This window comes from Macrobrachium nipponense, chromosome 28 (assembly GCF_015104395.2).
Source record: "Macrobrachium nipponense isolate FS-2020 chromosome 28, ASM1510439v2, whole genome shotgun sequence".
NCBI classification, from domain to species: domain Eukaryota; kingdom Metazoa; phylum Arthropoda; class Malacostraca; order Decapoda; family Palaemonidae; genus Macrobrachium; species Macrobrachium nipponense.
In genome coordinates, this window is record NC_087217.1 from 57,335,781 (window position 1) to 57,358,280 (window position 22,500).

Genomic DNA, 22,500 nt, shown 5'->3' on the forward strand with positions numbered 1-22,500 from the left:
AAATTAGGTGAGCTGAATGTGAAATTAGGTGGAAGGAATGTAGATTTAGATGAAAGAGCAAGTAGGCGGCTGGATGTAATCTTTGAAGGTGTAGCTTTTTGTTATGAAATGAGGTGTAAATTCGTCTTGAATATAAAAAGTCTTACATCACAGCCTCTTATGTAAAACCTGGTCTGAATGGAAAGAAGAATGTTGCGTCACAACCTTTTTTTGAGGAAAGGTTAGTACAAAAGCCTGTTCAACTTTGTGATAAAGTACCCTATGATGAAGTCGGAGGAATGCCATATGATCGAGGAAGAGTCGTACTAAATGACGATGCAAATGGTGCTATATTTAGGACGATGGATGTCTCTATAAAATCGTATTTGTTTAAAAGGTGTGGCTGGACAGTGATTTATAAAAAATAGAAGAAAGGGAAAATTTTAGACTATGAATTTTTTAGATAAGAGCCATCCTTAAACAGTGGAAGGCATAGTCAGTCAAGATGCTATAAGAAAGTCATTCTACATCCATTGTTGTGAGGGTACCTGGGAATTAGTGTTTTATGTCAGTTATAATGCGACGATGTTGACTCAGAAACTGAAGAGATGGACGTAGAGAAACGCATTTTTAAATCAACGAGGACGCGTAAAATAATTTCGATTGATAAACTCTCTTAAAGAAGAACGAGTGGCGGACATTTGATTTCTATTTTATTTTAGGAGAATAGTCCTCTCAAAACAGGAACACTGCATACAACTTTATCGGTTATCAGTAGACCTTGAAGAAGAAGAAGAAGAAGAATACCAGGAAAGGGGAGGTGCGGAATGAAAAGGAGAGACTCGAGTAATGAATGAGATTACGAATAGACATGCGATACGAAGACAAAGGATTCCTTTCGGCCTATTTAAAGAGCGAGAATCGTTTAGAGAAATGTAGGCAGTTTTGAAAACTATTCCAAACTGATTGTGCCGAGAAGTCAGAATGAAATTTACGCAGATGTCTTGATGAAGATTAAATCTCCCGTTAGGGTTAAGTGACAGTTGTGGGTGGAAGGGGTTGACCCAGTTATTCAAAGTTTGGTACCGGAGGGGGGAGAGATCTGGAGACTTAAGGGAGTTTTGATTCAGAGAAAATTGCTTGAAAGTCATACTAGTGAAAGTAACCGATTGTGTACGAAAACGCATTTTCTTTTCAGGAAATATGATTGATACTTCAAGTTATTAAAAGAAGGGTGCGTTTTCTTTTGAGTATTTGTCGTTAAGCAAATGTCGGGAAGGTTCCTGAGTAATGGTTAAAGTATATGCCAAGCATAACTTGATTCTTATAAAAATGTAAAAGCGTGAACGATTATTATATAGATATATATATATATATATAATATATATATATATATATATATATATCTATATATATATATATATATATATATACATAATGTGTATGGATTCATTCATTCTTTTACGCAGTATACTCTCCGAACCGCAAGTAAAATTTCCTGAATAGATCAAAATGCTTTTTTATTTTTTAAGAGAGAAATCATGAATATAAGAGATTTGCAAGATCTTCGTTGACTCTAAGATTCCCCTGGATGTGTTTTACATTTTAACATAATGAATAATGTTCTACAATAAACAGCCTGTCTAGTTACTTCTGTCTCAGCAACTATTGCTGTAGATTTATCTTAGTATCCGTCATTTTGTAGATACTTGCTTATAATAATAAAAGTAGTTAACGAATATTAACAGAATTTAACCATACCTGAACCCTGTGCCCGAAGAATTCAAACAAAACCTTCTCTTGTCCTTCCCACTTTAGGTGTTGGTTTATTTATTTTAGGTTATTTCTTCCCTTGGATCATAAGGTCAAATTTGAAAATGAGTGGAAAAGAAACCTGATATTACTCCATTTTTTTTCTTTCATTCCTCTTCGTGACGCGTAAGGGATGTGTAGCAAGTCAGTATGATACGAAAGAAAGAAAATTCCATATCCCGGATTGATTGATTGATTTATGGTTACTAGAACTGGCATCGCAGCATCTGGGTTATTGACCTTATTTCATATCCAACAAGGCGAAAAGTTTTGATAACAAAGATAGAAAAGAATTACGATAACATGTGGCATAAGCGAGTAATGTAACAGACGGCAACTAAATCAAGAGAGAACAAGGCGTGATCCGACCTCCAGCTTACTCGTGGTGCGTGCTCAAATCTACGGTCAAATAGCATATTGTTTCGCCAACGAAAATTAAAATGTGAATACGCTATACTTTATTAGAAATAATTTTTCTGTACTGTTTAACATGCACATTGTTTATTTTTTACATTTTCATCCTATTAAATAAATAGTAAATATCCTGTCCCAGAATTCTTGTATCTTTAACTCAATGCAAAACACATTTTTCAGACCTGTTTAGGTTTTTATGACGGAAGAAATAAGCGAAAATTATGACATAGGAAATAACTTGGTGAGCTACCTACCCTTTAGGAAGGCAGCCCGCAATAAAAAAATATCGTGGTTATTAATATTCTGGCGTAATTTACGAGGTTAATTAACGCGTATTTTCAATGTATTTCTGTAATTCTGGCGGCCGTATTTCTGTCGTGACAGAACTTATTTTGTGGAAGCCGTGAATGGAGAGGCGTCATTAAGCTCAAATTAGCGTTCGATGATGAAAGAAAACGGAGATTTTCTCCGCCCGTCTTTTCTGAGGGGATAACTATTCTAAAGGTGCTTACACAGGTGACGACACCAGTTACCCCTATTTTTCTCAACGTTAATTTGGTAGTTTTAGGAGTGTAGCCTTTGATAGGAGGCCTCATTCTTGTGGGATATTCAGTCGCTTCAGGTCTGGCATTTTAAGCATTAGAGGTATATAACTGGATGATGAAAAAGATGGCTATTTTCAAAACCTTCGTGATATTCCGGTACAAAATTAGGAAGAGATGTGATACATGTACCATTGTGTATTATTGTTGCAGCGTCAGCGACCTAATCATCATTTGGCAACGATGGCACTTTATTTAGTCACTTTTTAATGAAAAGGGTGGTAATTATATTTGTCTTAATTTACGTCACTTATTTAAATGCTAGTTTTGAAAAATTGGAGAGTTCAGGGAGTCAAGATGAGTAATGGCCATTGTTATTTTGTTATACTTATATATCTTGAAATATTATAAATAGATTTAATCAAACGTATTAGAAACGAATGAGATGACAAATTTACTTACTAAAAATGAGATGGCCAGTGGTTATTCTCTCTCTCTCTCTCTCTCTCTCTCTCTCTCTCTCTCTCTCTCTCTCTCATAGATTCATAATGAATTTGCATGTTTATATAGCAAACTCAGCAGTAGGATATTATGCAGCTTAATGAATGTTGTACGGCAGCTTCTCTGAAATTGAACTTTAGAGCTGATTTCATTCTCTAATGAAAGTGTGTGTACTGTATACATCATTGTGATTATTTAGAATTTCATTTAGTTCATATGTATGTATGTATGTATATATATATATATATATATATATATATATATATATATATAAATATATATATAATATAAATAGGATGGAGAACAGCCAGCGTAGCATCGTACATTTATTTTCCAAATATTCGAGACTTTGGGTCTCATCATTAGGGCTGTAAAATATACAAAATATACAAATTAAAAAAAGACTCAGTATTAATATTAATAAAGGTTAGATATAACAATTTGAAAAATGAACTAAAATTTTTTTTTAAATTAAAGAGTGAAGAATGCTTAAGTTAGTACCTATCTCTATGGAGTTAAAAAACTGATGTCAACTATGCTATATATAGAACTGTGGAAGAAGTCTGACCATTTAATGGGGGCACAAGCTGTTTGATTGTTAACGACTCCAAAACAGAGAGAGAATAGTCATTGGGTGCTTGGGTGACAATGCGAAAATCCTTATATGAAAATTATGTTTTACATTTATTACAATGTTTTCGTATGTTAGAGAATTCTTTCGTTTTCAAAGTACATCCCGTACGGTGACTGACCCGAGATGAGAATCGATTCTGACTTTGAGCAATCTTTTGGTGGCTCCCACGTATTTCCCGATCTTACATTTTGGGCAAGTAAAGCAATATACCACCCAGGATCCATACAGAGATGGATCCTGATACCACCATCGATCGCATCAAAGCCGGAAGTTTATCTTTGTGGGAGAACAAAGAACCCAGAGTTTTAGGATTTTTAGCTATTATCTTAAGATTCACAGCCGGAAAAGTATTCTGAATGACTTTTTGTAATTGCACCTTAAATGCATTGGACTGAGTGAAAGGTATAGCGGCATACATTAATAATTTAGGCACGTTCGGTACAAGTTGACGTGGCTGAAATTTATCATTTAAAAAGTTATTGACATATTTAAAGAATAAGGCTGGAGGATACGGATTGTTTTTCAAAAAACTAGAGTAAAAATTGGATTTCGCAATGGAAGTTATGCCAGCTGGAAGATAACGTATAAAGCACGGTGTAATAGCGTGGAAATACTATTTAATTTAAATGTTATGAAACAACTGCTATAGAAGTTAGTACCTTGACCTGTGAACATCGTTTTTCTAAAGACGCTCGTATTAAAACCATGTTCTGTCCTAGTAATTAAAACATCTAAAAAAGCAAGTTGGTTGTCTTGTTCATGCTCAATTGGGATGTAGGCCATTGATATGTTCCAAGAAAGCTTCGGCTACTTCTCGGGACCTAAATAAAGCAATAGTGTCATCCACATATCGCTTATAAAAGAGAGGGCGATATGATAAGGGACAACTATCTAGCATCTTTTACTCGAAAGAGCACATAAAAGCGTTAGCCATAACTGGGCCAAGTGGCGACCCCATCGAAACACCATCAACTTGTTTAAAAACTTTATTGTTACAAATAAAGTGAGTGTCCTGCACTGCAATTTCTAGAAGTTTCTTAAAATTATCCTTATTAAAACCATGATATAAAATATTTTCCTCGTAAAAGATCTTATCTAAAATGGTGTCAACCGTCGCCTGCAACGGTATGTTCGTAAAAAGAGATGCGACATCCAAACTCACCATATATAAGTCAACATCCTGTGGTAGAATATCAGGTACAAGGTTAGCAGAATTGAGTAAAACGTATTCATTATTTGCAAATAACTGTAGCAATGGTACACCGTGCTTATACGTTACCTTCCAGCTGGCATAACTTCCATGGCGAAATCCAATTTTTACTCCAGTTTTTTGAAAAACAATCCGTATCCTCCAGCCTTATTCTTTAAATATGTCAGTAACTTTTTAAATGATAAATTTCAGCCACGTCAACTTGTACCGAACGTGCATAAATTATTAATATATGCCGCTATACCTTTCATTCAGTCCAAAGCATTTAAGGTGCAAATACAAAAAGTCGTTCAGAAAACTTTTCCGGCTGTGAAACCTAAGTTAATAGCTAAAAATCCTAAAACTCTGGGTTCTTTGTTCTCCCACAAAGATAAACTTCCGGCTTTGATGCGATCGATGGTGGTATCAGGATCCATCTCTGTATGGATCCTGGGTGGTATATTGCTTTACTTGCCCAAAATGTAAGATCGGGAAATACGTGGGAGCCACCAAAAGATTGCTCAAAGTCAGAATCGATTCTCATCTCGGGTCAGTCACCGTACGGGATGTACTTTGAAAACGAAAGAATTCTCTAACATACGAGAACATTGTAATAAATTTAAAACATAATTTTCATGTAAGGATTTTCGCAGTTACCCAAGCGCCCGATGACTATTCTCTCTCTGTTTTGGAGTCGTTAACAATCAAACAGCTTGTGCCCCCATTAAATGGTCAGACTTCTTCCACAGTTCTATATATAGCATAGTTGACGTCCTCCTTTCCAAACCAGAGAACGTCACTCAGTTTTTTTTAACTCCATAAGACTGGTTTACACTTACGCACTTTCGTGGTGCGGGCTGTCACGACGTGGGATCGCAATAAACCGTTACAAACCGCATTATAAACGCATCAAAAGCGCGCCGCCTCGCTGGCGGTGGCAGGCGATGACCGTTAAAGCCGCTCGACGCCGCCCGGATTTTAATTTTGAGCGGCGTCTTGCTGGTTGATGAAGTCGCATGAGGCCGTATGCGGTGTAGCACGGCCTCGCAACAAAAGAGGTAAGAACCCCCATGGTTCTGTGCCACACTGCACCACACCGCACATAGCGCGATGTGGTGCGACGGCGTACTACCCGCAAGGGAGTATTACGGCCTGATGTGACGGCGCCATAAGGTGCCCTTGCGGTGCCCTTACGGCGCCGTCATACACGAATCATACATGCTGCGCACATGTTGCGGGGCGTGCGGCATGTTACGGCTTCTCCGTAGGTCGATTGGATGGAAGGTTGTCGTGTATTCTGGGGAGGATAAAAGGGTCCTGACTGACCACTGGGGCATCATTCTCGCTGCGACTGCCTGACTGACCAGACGAGCTATGACCCAGCCCCTCTCGTCCAGCGACGCTCGCCCAGCCACTCTCGCCCAGCGACGCCCTCTCTCGCCCGGCAACGTTCACCCAGGGACGCTGACCCAGGGGCGTTCACCCAGCGACGTTCACCCAGGGACGCTGCCCCACGGACGCTGACCCAGGGGCGTTCACCCAGAGACGTCTACACCCAGCGACGTTCACCCAGCCACTCTCGCCTAGCGACGCCCTCTCTTGCCCGGCGACGTTCACCCAGGGACGCTGACCCAGGGGCGTTCACCCAGCGACGTCTACACCCAGCGACTCTCGCCCAGCAACTCTTGCCCAGCGACGCCCTCTCTCCCCCGGCGACGTTCACCCAGGGACACTGCCCCACGGACGCTAACCCAGGGGCGTTCACCCAGCGACGCTCGCCCAGCCACTCTCGCCCAGCGATGTTCATCCAGGGACGCTGCCCCACAGACGCTGACCCAGGGGCGTTCACCCAGCGACGTTCACCCAGCAACGTTCACCCACGTGCGCACACCCAGGGACGCCTACCCAGCGACGTTCACCCACGTGCGCGCTCACCCAGGGACGCCTACCCAGCGACGTTTTCCCAGCCACGTGACACAATGCCCCTACGGAAGACCACCCCCAGGCCTACCAAGCAGTCCCAGGACACCAAGGACAGCCAGGACACCCAGGACATGCAGCCTTCTCAACGGTCGGAGACCTCGGAACACGTGGAAGAGCTGAACATTGAGCCGACCGTATCCATTGTGGAATCCCAGGACATCGCAGGCCTGAGTGGTATCGTCGTGCAGCCGAAGAAACGATACCGCCCCAGCAAGAAGGACATTCAAGACTATCCGTTCACGCCAAAGGACAAGGAAGTCCTCATGGAATTCATCAAGGCCCACCCAACCTTGTACGACAAGTGGGACAAGCAATGGTCGAATCCCAGGAGGGAGGAGGAACTCTGGCTTGAACTGGCAGCAAGTTTCATCAACTGCAGCTTCCAGCAGGTCTGCAAGTTCTTCAAGGCTCGCCGAACGGACTTCGGCTAGATCGAGAAGCGTGAATACAAGAGCGGGTCGGCTGCACGCAGCAGGACACCACGGGAGGAGGAGGTGATGACCACGTGGGCATTCCTGGGAGGACACATCGCCCACGAACCCACAGTAGCCAGTGATCGGTTCTCGCCTATATCGTCGCAGAGAACAGATGCAGACAATTCCTCTACAGACATGTCAGGCCTATCAGCTGCTTCGATCCAGCGGAGGAGGCGGCTGAAGCAGAAGAGAGCGACGAACCTGCCAGAGGACCGACGGCTATCCGCCGACATGTCAGTTGACTCTACAGAAGGCCTGCAGACTCAACTGACACAGATTATGACCAGCATAAACAAACTGATGCCACAAGTGCAGGACAACACGCACTGTGACATCGCTGTGTTCGTGCAGTACCTGACGCAGCGCTTGGAGTATGTGCCTCGAAGATACCAGAAGCTGTTCTTCGAGCAAGTCATCAGGCTGTGTCATAGTTTGGAGGGGCCCGAGGAAGAGGATGCACCGACAAAAGAGGCCATGGCTGGCTCGTGCCGTTTATTCCCACTGGAAGTCCCTGCGAATTAATAAGGAGATGCAGACGAAACCTGGGACTTCGTCACCTGCAGTGCAACCGGTTCGGGCATCACCACACCAGTGGTTCGCGTCTCAACCCCAACCTGTGTTTTTTTATGATCCGCACCTCCAACACCAGCCTCGGCCGCAGCAGCAGGTACCTCAAGGGTACGCAACTCCAGCGCCAAGGCTAGGCACACCGCCGTTCTTCCCCAGTGGACGTTTGACAGTACTCAACTTCTCTCCTCGACCTTCCACTTCTTCGATGTCGCCGTTGGTACAGTCTCTTGGCAGACATGCGACCCCCTACCCCTGGCGCCAGTATTTCGACACCGAAACCTTCTGCCGCAGAGGATCCACCCACCTACGACTTGACCATCTCCCCAGGTGATAAGGAGGACATTGACCCAGAATCACTTAAGTGATTTGTAAATATTGTAAATAAAAATGTAAATTTTTTAGAATTAATTGTGTTAAAGTAATTTTAAGTCATATTCAAATATTTTCTTAATGTTTATAATTAATAATTATTCTTTTTGTAATAAATATGTTGAAATAGTGTTTTGCATTTACATGTTCCTTATTGATGCGTATTCAATTATTTTTTAATGTTTATAATTAATAATTTATCTTTTTGTAATAAACGTTGAAATAGTGTCTTGCAATTACATTTTCCTTATTGATTCTTAATTTATATGTCATGACAATATATATGATATGATTGGGTGAAATGAGATTGAATAAGAAAAAAGTATAACAGGAAATATAAAATGAAATATATGTGAAATATGAAATGAATAGAACTCTGAAAATAACTTTAAATATAAAATGCAACTGAATAATGAAGAGCATGGCCAGAAAGAATAATAACATGAAGAAATATAACGGAAATCTTAACATGAAATATGATATATGATCTATGAAATAAATACAACTCGGAAAATAACTTAGTATAAAATGAAATGTAACGTGAAATAAATATGGCCATCAAATGATATAATAACATACAAGGTAAGAACAATAATATCATATTGAGAACATGATCAAATGAACATGAATACATACAAATATGATAATGAAACTGTTATTAACATTGACTGGATATGGTTATTTACAGGGGAACAGTGAAAAATCAGTAAGATACTAAAGACATATTGGCCTCAGTTGATAATATATGATATTTGCAGTTGAATATGTTATGGTAAAACCAAGTCCCAATTTCAGTTTCTTACATTCTATGCTTTTTATGTTCATTTTCTTACATTCTATGCTTTTCATGTTTATTTTCTGATATTGTATGCTTTTCAGGTTTATTTTCTGATATTGTATGCTTTTCATGTTTATTTTCTGATATTCTATGGTTTTCATGTTTATTTTCTGATATTCTATGGTTTTCATGTTTATATTCTATGGTTTTCATGTTTATTTTCTTACTTTCTATGCTTTTCATGTTAATTTTTTTATATTCTATCCTTTTCATGTTTATTTAGTATAAGTATTTTTTTTATGTCCATCATTTGCTTTTCATTTGTCGCATTATTATGAATTTTATTATAACTTTCATTTAATTATTTTCCAACATCATTTTTTATATGTACCTATCATCATACCAATATTATTTATTGTATTAATATTGTTATTAGGACGATATCAAAGTATGGGAGTATAAAACAATGAGAAATATATCATGATGTTTATTTACAATTATTTACATTTGTTTGGTTACGTTTTATTACAGAGTTCTTTGGGTTCACTACTCGTCAGTAGCTGGTCATCCTCGAAGAAACACCAATCGCTCTTGCCATTCCACTGCGCCTGCATCCGATGAGTAGTACTGGGCCAGGTAATCTCTGACGGCCTTCGCTCAACATGTGTAGTTTGGTCCCCTTCTTGCCATGAGTCATTCCATGAGGTTCAGCGACTCCTCCCTCCAAGTACCTGCTACGATGTTATGGTGTTGGTCCTCATAGTCGAACTCGGTGCCAGCAAGTGGGTAGAGTGGCAGTGCCAGGTTGTGCATGACACATGCGCACAAAGTTATCTTCTTGCACACCTGTACATCCTGTTGCATCATCGTCCCGAAGACTTGCCATCTCATCTGCAGCAGGGCAAATGCGTTTTCCACCACACGACGAGCGCGAGATAATCTGTAGCTGTATAGTCGTTCGGTGGGATCTTATGATTGGTGGGAGTAGGGCTTCATCAACCACATATTGAGAGCGAAGGCATCGTCGGCGACTATGTGGAAGGGGATGGGTTCGTCGTCGTTGGGCAGATTTCTGTCTTGTTGGAGTCCTGCTTGGTTGTTTGCGATGGCCCTGGGCAGGTTACACTTCTGCCAGGTTCCTCCGTCCCCAGCACCTTCTGCACCGACGTCGACGAACAGGAACTTGTACTTAGCATCGTAGAGGGCCATGAGGACGATGCTGTGAAACTTCTTGTAATTGAAATACAGTGATCCTCCACCTTTGGGTGTCTTGATCACGACGTGCTTCCCATCCAGGGCTCCCACACAAATGAAGTAGTTCCACTTGGAGGCGAAGCGTTTTGCTATGTCATTCCATTCTTCTGGTGTCTTGGGGCACTTCATCAGTTCGGGTTTGTATATGTCGATAATGGCTTGGCAGACTAGTGGGATAAATCGGCATATGGAACTCTTGGAGACTCTGAAGCTGTATTGCAGGCTTATATAGTCGTTCCCACTTGCCAGGGGGCGGAGAGTGACCGCCAACTTGAGTCCCACCTCTTGTGCACGCCGCAACTTCGTGTCCTTCTTCTTCAACAGGGTCGTCAGCCTTTCGACCATCTCCTCGAACAGTTCAGGGTAGATTCGTAGAAAGTTCTTGTGTCCTTTGCGGCCCTCCTTGTTCAGTTCTTGTAGCAGCTGGTCTTAGTCCCCATGTAGTTGCCGCCGTGTCAGCCACTCCCGAGCCCAAATCCGCCCTGCCCTGCCGTCCTATCTGCGTGGTGCTGGTGGCTGTGGCACCCTAGTGCGTCTTCTCAACCCGTCAATGACCTGGACTGTACATAGACACAGGACAGCTACCAAAAATCTCTGGGTCTCCTGGGGTGAGAGGCTGTTGAGGTCCATTGCATGCTGGTTGGGCGTGGAATGAAGTATGTGCTTGGCAGGCCTCTATATATACCCAAGTTCATATCTGACACAGTGTGGCACGATGTGGCACGGTGCACGTGCAAAAATCGTGCAATTTTGCAAGTCGTGACTCGTGCAGATGTGCGCACACTCTGCAACAACACCGAAACACACCTCTACATGGAGTAAGGCTAGGGCCCTACCGAATCCGTCGCGGCGCGTCGCGTGCGTCCAACACGGCTGCGCGTTTTGTGCGTTTCGATCAACTGTCATAGTTCAAACACGAGTGGCCCCACACGGCGCATGAGCGTGCGTGGCGTCAGGTGCGTTACCGGACTAGACGCACAAGGAACAAAACATTTTGTTTTTAGCCGCACGTGGACGTGCGTCTCCGAGCTGGGCTTCGCATGAAGGAAGAAATTGTGGTAGACCTACAACACCTGCATTTGAGCCACCTGCCCAACTGTGAGTTATAATCAAATGTGATGATTTGTGGTTATGATAAAGGATTAAAGTATTTTTTTATTATATTCTAATGGATACATTTATGTAAATATCTTTGTTTCAGAAGTTCCTGTATCAAAGTGTTCAGTTCACACACAATTCTACGTATCTTAATTTTTGTATTAAATAAAATAAAGTGCAACTTTAATTTCGAAATCAGTAATCCTTCCCTCAGAGTTACTACAAGTTTCTCACGTTGATACGGATCGTCTGTAATTGGTATCAAATTTTGATATTCGAGATATAATGCCCTCGTGAATTAAGTCAAAGGTTTTCGGCGGCATCCGATGATATTAAAAAAAAATCTTGTCTAGACGCTATCGTAACTTATGAAAGAGTTTTGCATATTCTCCACTCTTTCCTCATCTAAAGCTATGCCATAAGTCCAGATTTTCCTACTGTTCAACGCCTCTAATTTGGTTGACAGCACTGAGTCAGAGAAAAACCTCGCGTTCTCCCTTCATAACGGCAAGTACTGCTGAAGTTTGAATTGTCCGTCTTATAACCGTCACTCGTTTGTCTGGTTGGGCCACACTCGCAGAAGACGGAGACGCTTGTAGACGGATAGCCGTGTTGCACGCACGCGACGCGCCGCGACGGATTCGGTGGGGCCTTAGCCTAACAAAGACACAAGAGCGCGTGGCCTGGCATAGCAACAACGACCATAACACCGCGCCAACTCTGCGCCAACTCCGTAACATTTCACTGGGCACTGCAGGAACACGCCGTGAGGTGTCCGTAACCCACCGCCCGGGTCCGCCCCACGCCGCCAAATAACGGTCATTTTTTTCTCCCAACCGCGTCAATTTTGTAACGGTTTCTTGCAGTCCCACCCCGTAACAGCCCGCAACACGAAAATGCGTAAGTGTAAACCTACCTATAGAGATAGATACTAACTTAAGCATTCTTCACTTTTTAATTTAAAAAATTTCTTTTTTTAGTTAATTTTTTAAATTATTATATTTAAATCTTATGTTGTTCCATTTTTGTTAATATTAATACTGAGTCTTTTAATTTGTATATTTTGTATATTTTACAGCCCTAATGATGAAACCCAAAGCCTCGAAAATTTGGAAAATAAATGTACGATGCTACTCTGGCTTTTCTCCATCCTATTTATATTAAATCTACGGCGTTCCATATGCCCCAACCTTCCTGATATGTGTACAATATATTATATATATATATATATATGGATATATATATATATATATATATATATATATATATATATATATTGTGGTTCAGGATTGGACTGTTGCTTCCATATTATTCCTCCACGTATACGTTCCAAAATAACAAATACACTGAATGATGTTTAACCGAAATAATTTGTAGTACATTTCCCAGGCAATTTGCTCGTCACCTCTGTTAGGTGAAGGCGGTCCTCCCCTCCGAGCAATAAATCTACACCTACCAAAAAAGAAAGAAAGAAAAAAAGGGCCATTTTCCTCCGAAAAAAATGTCCTTTGCCCCCCAGTGTTGTTTCAGGCATGGGGATGCCTGGCCCCCTCGCCAATAACAGCCCAACAACAATCCATTAAACGTTTTAATGATGGAGAAAACAGCATTGCAAAACAACGTTCTGCAAATCCTCCGTTCCGAGCCGCCTGACTCCCGCGTCGTGATCATTACCATGGCAGCAATTTAACAGCCGGTTGGAACAGCACTTAACGACGGACCAAAACAGCACAATAACACATTGTTTTGTCTCTTCCTCTTAGTTTCTTTTCGGGGGTTGAAGGGGGCGGGGGGACGGAAGGTATGTGGTAGGGTGCTCGTGCGACGATGTCTTCCTTCCACCTCCTCCTCCTCCTCTTCTGCAACCGTGCAACGTCTCCATTTTCTTCTTCTTCCTTTCCCTCTTCATCGTCTGTGGAGACATACGCGACTGACTCAACCCGTGTTTGTCCGGCGTCTTTTGTTGTGAAGTTATTGTTGACGATTGTCATTCTTATTTTCTCCTTTTCTCCAGTTGTTGTTTATGTTTCTCCTGGTTCTGCATTTGGTTGTGTTACTAATACTACTATTGCTGTTCCTGCTTCTCTCTCTCTCTCTCTCTCTCTCTCTCAAGTTACTTTTTTGCTGGTGATCGAGCTTCCGCTACGTTATTTTTAGAACCCGTGGCTGTCATCAACTTCTCGATATCAATGGATTCTTCTCTATTGTTTGCCATTGAGCCTCTGTGCCCACTTAGTGGTGGATAGATTTATATTCCTTGTTTTACAGACCGTATTGTTTTTCCAAGTTAACAGATTGCTTTTTATTTTTCATGGATTTTGTTTTCTCATTACGTTCTAAAATTTCAGAACTTATTTGAAAAAAGTTATTGTTTAGAAGCGAGTATCCTTTCTTCTCACACTATATTGCTATTTTTCACATGCTTTAACAAATGCTCTTTATCTCGCTATTCTTTTTACATGCTTTGACAGTGTTTTGAAAAGCAGGCATTTGTAAATCCAAGCACATCATATACATATGTATGCCTGTATGTCTCATGATGCTGATAAGTACACTGAGGGTGGGAGGGTGGAGGATTTGCAAAAGGTAGACAACAGAAAATTCAGTAACAAAAGGCTGAAATCACGAATAAGAATTCAACTTTGTAATTCCTAGAAAATCATTTCTCGTTTCCCTCCTACGCAGAAGTACAAACCACATTTTAATTAGTTTTAGAGAAACATGAAGCTACAGGCGTCATTTAACATACTTTAAACAGTCTAGCTTCGACGAGGGTATTTCTACCGAAACATCCGTTTTTTTTATAGAGAGAGAGAGAGAACATTCAAAGAGGAGTTCCATAAGATATCCTTGTCCATTGCTTTCCAGAAATTCGAAATTGCAGCGATCCTTATCCAGAGATACGACCTGCTGTTGAACTTTACATAGAAAATACGTAACAGTACTGTTTCCGTAGTGGTAAACAATAGAAGTAATACTTTTCTAGATTCTTTACTATTAGTGAGTTCAATAACTATAATCTAATAAATAACCAACGTTTTAGTTTTTCAGAATTGATGAACTAACAATGTTAGCTGCAATGGAACTAAGATTATTTATTTATTTATTCATTTTTATTTATTTGTTTAGTTATTTATTTTTTTTTTATTTTTTTAGAAACTAAATTGAAAAGTAAACAGGGGCTCTTTTCATCTTCACCGATCGATAATTATGAATGTATGCAGATCTCTGACAAATCGAAGGGATCGGTGAAAAAAAATATACAGATATGTATATATGTATATATGTGTATTTATCACAAAATAGAAGGTATTCTGATAATGATAACAAATGCAGCTTACGAGACAGGTTAGAGGAGATGACTACAAATAAAACGAGGTGGGCGGTACAGCCACGTTGACGGTCAAACAGATGGTCAGTTACGAGTACTTTCTCTTACCAATTTGTTGCGTAATTAAAACTGAATTGGATGGGATATGTTGTCCAACAGTGAATTTTCAGTCAGTAATGGCACACGCACACAAATATGTGTAAGTATATTTTATATATATATATATATATATATATATATATATATATATATATCTCAAGTATAAAAGGCCTATTAAAACTCTCTGGTTTAAAGCTAACGGACTATATTTCGGTGGACTAACTTCCACCCTTATCAGGCATTCACTACTTGATAAGGGTGGAAGTTAGTCCACCGACATACAGTCCTTAGCTTTGAACCAGAGTGTTTTTAATGGGCCTTTTATACTTGAAAAAATATCCTGGTTAAATAGAAGAATATACATATATAATATATATATATATATATAAATATATATATATATATATATATATATGTGTGTGTGTGTGTGTGTGTGTGTATATAGATAGATATAGATATATTACCATCTTTTACTCTAATACGACACTATCATATTGAAAGATAAAAGCGTTTTATGGGCATTTTATCTTCATTATATATATATATATATATATATATATATATATATATATATATATATATATAAAGGAGCCCATAAAAACACCAAAATATAGAGATAAAAATACTATATTTCAGAGACTGCTGTCTCCCTCTTCAGGTAGATGAATGGGAAAAGTTTACAGGAAGGTGGTATTTATACCAAGAGATCTATCCACAGGCAAGCCAATTTAGGTCACTCCCACTGATAATCTTCCTTAATCTTCTTAAGTGTTGATTGAATGAAAATCTTGTCGATCACATCTGTGGATAGATCTCTTGGTATAAAAACAAATACCACCTGCCTGTAAACTGTTTTCTCATTCATCTACCTGAAGAGGGAGACAGCATCTCTGAAATATAGTATTTTTTCTCTCTATATTTCGGTGCTTTTATGGGAACTCCCTTTTATTAGACGGAATTCTGTTGTAACAGGAACATTTTACTGGTCATATATATATATATATATATATATATATATATATATATATATATATATATACATATATATATATATATATATATATATATATATATATATATATATATATATATATATATTGTGACGTTTATAGATCGTTCGTCTACCCGCAATTAATTAATTAATTCGATTTGGAAAATGGCAGCCATTTCTTTAGAATATCAGCTGGATTTTTAGTAAACGCGGGAAACCCAAACCCGCCAGCTAGAGATAGGAAGTTCCCCAGTTGGGGGAAAAGAGTCTTTTATCAGCTCTGTAGGGACGTATCTCAAAAGGGAAGGGTGTAGGCAGATTGGTACTTCTTAGACCTATACCTTAAGCTCTCTTTCCTGTGACCCCTCTGCTGGCTGTATGCTTGTTTTCCAGGATGTGCCTTGATCGTGGGGTTAAGCTGACCTCCAACCCCCAAGCAACCCAACTGAATTCTGTCTCAGTCGGCTGCGAGACGTGATCTCGGACAGAGGTCAAATTACCTGCCTTCCTGTTAGGCCTACCCAGGGTGTGAGTGGCGCGCCGATGACCCAGGCCTCAGACAAAGGGGCCCCCATACTTTTCTACAAAGAGCCACATTTTCTACAAAGGTCCACACTGAACACGACATCCAGGTACGTCTTGTGGAACAGCATATTGCCAGTCTCTCCCTTATCACCTATTATAATTTTGATCCTCATTCTCCCAATTCAATTTCCAGCAACAAAAGGAATTCATCCTTTTTGTTCCCTCTCACTGCTCATGGCCGCATGCTTCCCCTTGTGTGATCGTCCCCACGACCAATGGAGTCATTGCACACTTCAGTGAAACCTTAAAAGTTCCTTCTCCCCAGTATTAGAGAATTAATTAATCAAAGCAAGAAGTCATTTTTTCTTTTATCTCGTTTAATCTTGGGATTCTTTTTCCAGGATTCCATGAGTCACGTGCCGTCTCTGCCCGCAAGTGTGCATTACCCCAAGTGTATGAAAACCAGCTATAACAGCTCAATGGAGCCATCATTTACCTTTTCTCCAGCCCAGCACGGGCCTTTTAGTAAATAAATAGCTTTAAGTAACGAGCTGAGTTTTCTGGCGACCTTCCCTCTAAAGAAATTAATAACTATCAGTTTACGGTAAGTTAAAGCAATTCCCTCTTGAAATCCCTCAATTATTTCCGTTTACGTATCTAGCCTCTCTCAAGGCCGCTATATACGTAACAATATATATATATATATATATATATATAATATATATATATATTATATATATATATATATAAATTGCGGTTAGAGAATATTTCTTCTTAAATTTTATTTAGATGTTCTTGTTTGATCATTCACGTTGTTCACTTCTGGTAGGTTTTTCTATTTTCTTATATTTTTGGGCCGATGTTTTCCATTTTTATGCCTGGTTACGTTTGTCTAGGTATGCCAATTCAATGTGATCTGTTGACGTCGTGAGTTATCCGATTTTCTTTGTATATTCTTGAAAATTAGAAAGCAGCAAGTATATTACATATACCTGCATGTTTGTAACATATTTCCACTTATTAATTATATGTATGTGTGTGTGTGTATATACGAGCGTCTGGCTGTGTTGACCGATTTTCTTAATATATCCTTGAAAAATAAGCAGGAATTAAATTACATATCATACATGCATATGTTAGATATTTCGACATATATTCATTTTATATATATATATACATATATATATATATATATATATATATATATATATATACATATATATGTATATATATATGTATATATATATATGCGTGTGTGTGTATGTGTGTGTCTTTGTGTGTGTATAGGAGAGTGTGGCTGTGTGTCTATGATGGTATATGCAATTACTTTTATACATCCTCGTGTAAACATATCACAGTGCTGGTAATAAGAGAGGAAACTCAGCAAATAGTGTAATGTTGTTAACAACGAGCACATTTCAGTAAGAGAATCAGTCGGTTGATAAGTAATGTAATAGAACAAAAGAGAAAGAGTAAGAAAAAAAAAAGTGCAGTAAATTCGCAACGTTAAAACGACATAAAAGAAGGATCTAGCGGCAGCAATTTGGATAAAGTCGCATCTCTCTTTTAAAGCCTTTTTTGGTTTTTTTACTTTTTATTTTTTTTACAATTTAATTTCATTTTTTGTGTGTATAAAACGAGAATTTAATGATGTTGCCAAAAATATTTGGCAAATGGACGCCGGAATAAAAATCCCCGAAAGTGAACTCAAAGAATTAATGACCGTCCGGTAAATTGTATCGTTTGTTGAGGGTCAGGATTGGATTTGCTGCAGATTAGGGTATCGCGTCTCTCTCTCTCTCTCTCTCTCTCTCTCTCTCTCTCTCTGGTGAGGTATGTTTAACGAGGTTGAGCTTCGCCCCCGTTAATCCTCTTTAATTACGATTATTTTTTTTAATGGACGTTGGGGACAAGCTTTCAATTATAATCTATCTTTTATTTGCTTGCGGTCATTTCGCCGTTGATATACAAGTGAATCATTGAGCGTTTGTGCTGAATTTCCTCCATTAAAACTTAAAACATCCAGTAAAAAACAGATTTGGTGGAAATGGTATTTCAACAGGGAGGCTAATTACCTAGATTTCCTTCAACGAAGAGCTCGCGTTATCGATTATAATCAAATCCTTCCTTAAAGTGGAAAGGAAGTCAGTTTGACATAAAGAAAAGGAGATGGCATCTTCGTTTTTACACTATCTTCTAATTTTGCAAGTGCCTGCCTGTGTGTATGTGTAAATGTAAATTATATATGTGTATATATATAATTATATATTTATAGTATATATATATATATATATATGTATATACATATATATGGTATGTGTATGTGTAAAAATATTAATATATATATATATATATATATATATATATATATATATGTGTGAGTGTGTATAGATATATGTTTGTGTGTGTGTGTGTATATATGTAGAGAGAGAGAGATCAGATATTTCTTAATTTATCAAGAACTTCTTAGTCTTTAGTATATTAGTTGACTAATGTTTCTCTTATTGACACAAATACCGGAGAATACTTGGTTAGAGCCATTCACTCCAAACTTTCCCTCCTTTTTTCTTTCTTTCTTTATTTCTTCCAGTCTTTCTTTCTTTTTTTACAACACTAGAACTATTTAGTTCTCTAGTATTACCAGGTAGATTGGCATTGTTTGTAAAGCTTTACTGACCGGCAGAGATAATAGCAATCAACGCCATGTGCTTGAACCTTCCTTCTTCTTCTTCTTCTTCTTCTTCTTATTATTATTATTATTATTATTATTATTATTATTATTATTATTATTTATTTATTATTATTATTATTATTATTTAAAAAATTTAAAAATCCTCATAGTAGCACGAGTCTTCAAATTGAGAAACAAATCCACAGTTATGTAAATGTACAATATATTTAGATTTAAAACTATAAGGATCGCTTTGGGAACCTGTTCGGTTCCCCTTATCAATCTCTGATAAGGGGGAACCGAACATATTCCTGAAAGCCTATTCCTTATTTAGTTTTAAAATTTGAAAATTATGTACATTTAACCAATAAAACTGTGTATTTGTTTCTCCATTTTATTATTATTCATTATTATTATTATTGATTATTATTATTATTATTATTAATAATAATAATAATAATAATAAATAATAATAATAATAATAAATAATTAATAATAATAATAATAATAATAATAATAATAAAAGGCATATTAATAACTTACTTTCTTGCTTTGTATTCAACCCAAAAGGGTCCCAAAGAGGAATCATCCTGCAGAGAGAGAGAGAGAGAGAGAGAGAGAGAGAGAGAGAGAGAGAGAGAGAAAGTTACAGGAAAAGGCGATAAATAAATAAAAAAATAAATGTGAGGAAATAGAAAATAAAACCGACGCACCTGGAATTCTAGAGATGTCAGCAGCAGAGAGCGGGAATGAATTCGCTGAAACATGTGGAGATCGGAGGATTCCACAACTGCATCTGGTAGACTCTACCACATTTTATTTCTAGCCAAGATAAAACTGCCGAACACTGAATAGCATTAAACCCGATGCAAGAAAACGCCTGCCTAGTCTAGTTGTCGGTAGCATCGAAGTGGTCTTCTAATCTTCATCGATAATAGTCAGATATACTTTGCCTAAGTATATTTGACCTGGCACCCAGCCATCCTACTGACCTCTTGAGTTTCAGAGTGCCTCCATCCGTCTTCATCTTGGGTACCATGATGGGGTACTATCTAATAACAGAGATCTTTAGTTCAATCTTATTGTTCAGCGACAGAGCAACTTCCTCGACAAGTATGTCTCTTGCAGAAGTGGCATGCTTTCATACTTTTAATTAAGTAAGTGCCGTGCGTTCATGTACGTAATTAATTGTTTATTTATTACCTTTCATGCATTCAGTATGTTTTGTGTTTTTTTATGTCGTATTTCTCTTGTATTTATGCGTTTGCTCACTTTCCCACAAATGAGGATCGTATATTGTGGTCGTTTGATTAGTGAGTTGTTTCCTGTTAGTTTTATTCTGTATAAAAACATGCACATCAATAATGATAATAACAACAACAACAGCAACAACAACAACAACAATAATAATAATAATTATTATTATTATTATTATTATTATTATTATTATTATTATTATTATTATTATTATAATACCCCACAGAAACAAACAATTACAGACAGCCATACATCCATACACATATGAACTGTGTATATATATATATATATATATATATATATATATATATATATATATATATGTGTGTGTGTGTGTGTGTGTGTGTGTGTGTATGTGTGTGCGCGCGCGCGCGTGCAAAACATCTATCTGAATATATAACTACGCCCACAGCCATCTTAATAAGAATAGTACTGTCAGTAGATGAAATTATTCGACCATTATTTTCCAGAAGGGCTTTTCCTTTATTGTAGGATAATGCAGCTAAAATTTATTCTCTGAAATTTAAAATTATGGAATCGAACTACTAAATATATTTCCATTAACCTTAATAAGACACATACACACACACACACACACACACACACACACACACACATATATATATATATATATATATATATATATATATATATATATATATATATATATATATAATGAATATAACGCCTCGAATTTCAGTCCATTTCAGGTTACATTTCCGCTTGTGGCCTTGACATCCCATTAACCCAGTGGAACGCTCTGTCATTCGAGATTGGGGGAAATATATTTTATTCTATTATTTCTTTCACATTTTTTAGGAAATCCGTCATATTTGAGTTATGTGCGTTGGGCTTCTGTGCGCGTGTGTGCGTGTGCGTGTGTGTCTCTCTCTCTCTTTAATATAATGTGAGACGAGCGTTAATGCTTTTTTATTTTTCGAAAAGGTCTGTCGACGGGGGAAATATGTAGTGTAATATGAAATTATATACACACTCGTGTTTATATATATATATATATATATATATATATATATATATATATATATATATATATATGATGAAGAAAGAGAGAGCAGACAGAAAGTTTAACAATATGCAATACCTTGTCAATTCTTCCTAATGAGATATATATATATATATATATATATATATATATATATATATATATATATATATATATATATATTATATATATATATATATATATATATATATATATATATATATATAGTATATATATATATATATATATATATATATATATATTATATATATACGAAGAGACAGACAGACAGACTGAGTTTATTAATATACAATACCTTGTCAGTTCTTCCTAATGAGAGAGAGAGAGAGAGAGAGAGAGAGAGAGAGAGAGAGAGAGGAGAGAGAGAGAGAGAGAGAGAGTGAAATGTTTTCGACCACATTCAGGAAAAAATAATATATAAGTGAAAACGTCCTCCCACAGGCCATTCATAATTATTTTTCTATTTGCTTTTCAGTTCCACCAGCATACAAGAGTAACCTCAATTGTTTCAACATTGAATTGTTCGAAATGAACATCCCACTTCCTGCTTACAATCTTCTTACGGGCCATCAGATGTGTAAAAGGGAAGTGTGCCCACCACAGAGGCACACAATTATGATACCTGTTTGGAAAAGTAAAATTAAAAAAGAAAAATAAAAAAGAAAAAAAAGCTTTCGTGAATTGTAATACTAAACAGAAATAGTTTTCATTATACATTTGTATAATATATGGAAACACTATGAAGGCGTGATGACAGTCCAGGAACAGAAATAATGTGAAATGTTTAATGTTGTGGTATACAGCAGGGGAGACTTATTGTCCACTGCCAGTAATTTTGTTAAATGTTCCCGGTAAACATATAACAGCGTCGAAGTACAGTGCGAAGTTTTGTTGCCATTTATGAGTCTAAATTATAAATAGTTGATAATCATTCATACCTTCGTACTCAGCCGGAGGTAAAGCGGGTCTTTTTAATGAGAAATATTTCCAGAACTCCTCAATG

General features: G+C 38.0%; 1 long non-coding RNA gene across 1 annotated transcript in view; it reads left to right on the forward strand.

Moving 5' to 3' along the window:
• Positions 1–22,500, forward strand: part of LOC135201341 (uncharacterized) — a 570,106-nt gene that overhangs the window by 547,586 nt on the left and 20 nt on the right. The window contains exon 4 of the long non-coding RNA XR_010311507.1: positions 21,973–22,500. This exon is cut by the window's right edge and continues 20 nt beyond it. This is a non-coding gene — a long non-coding RNA (uncharacterized LOC135201341). The remainder of the gene's footprint in view (positions 1–21,972) is intronic.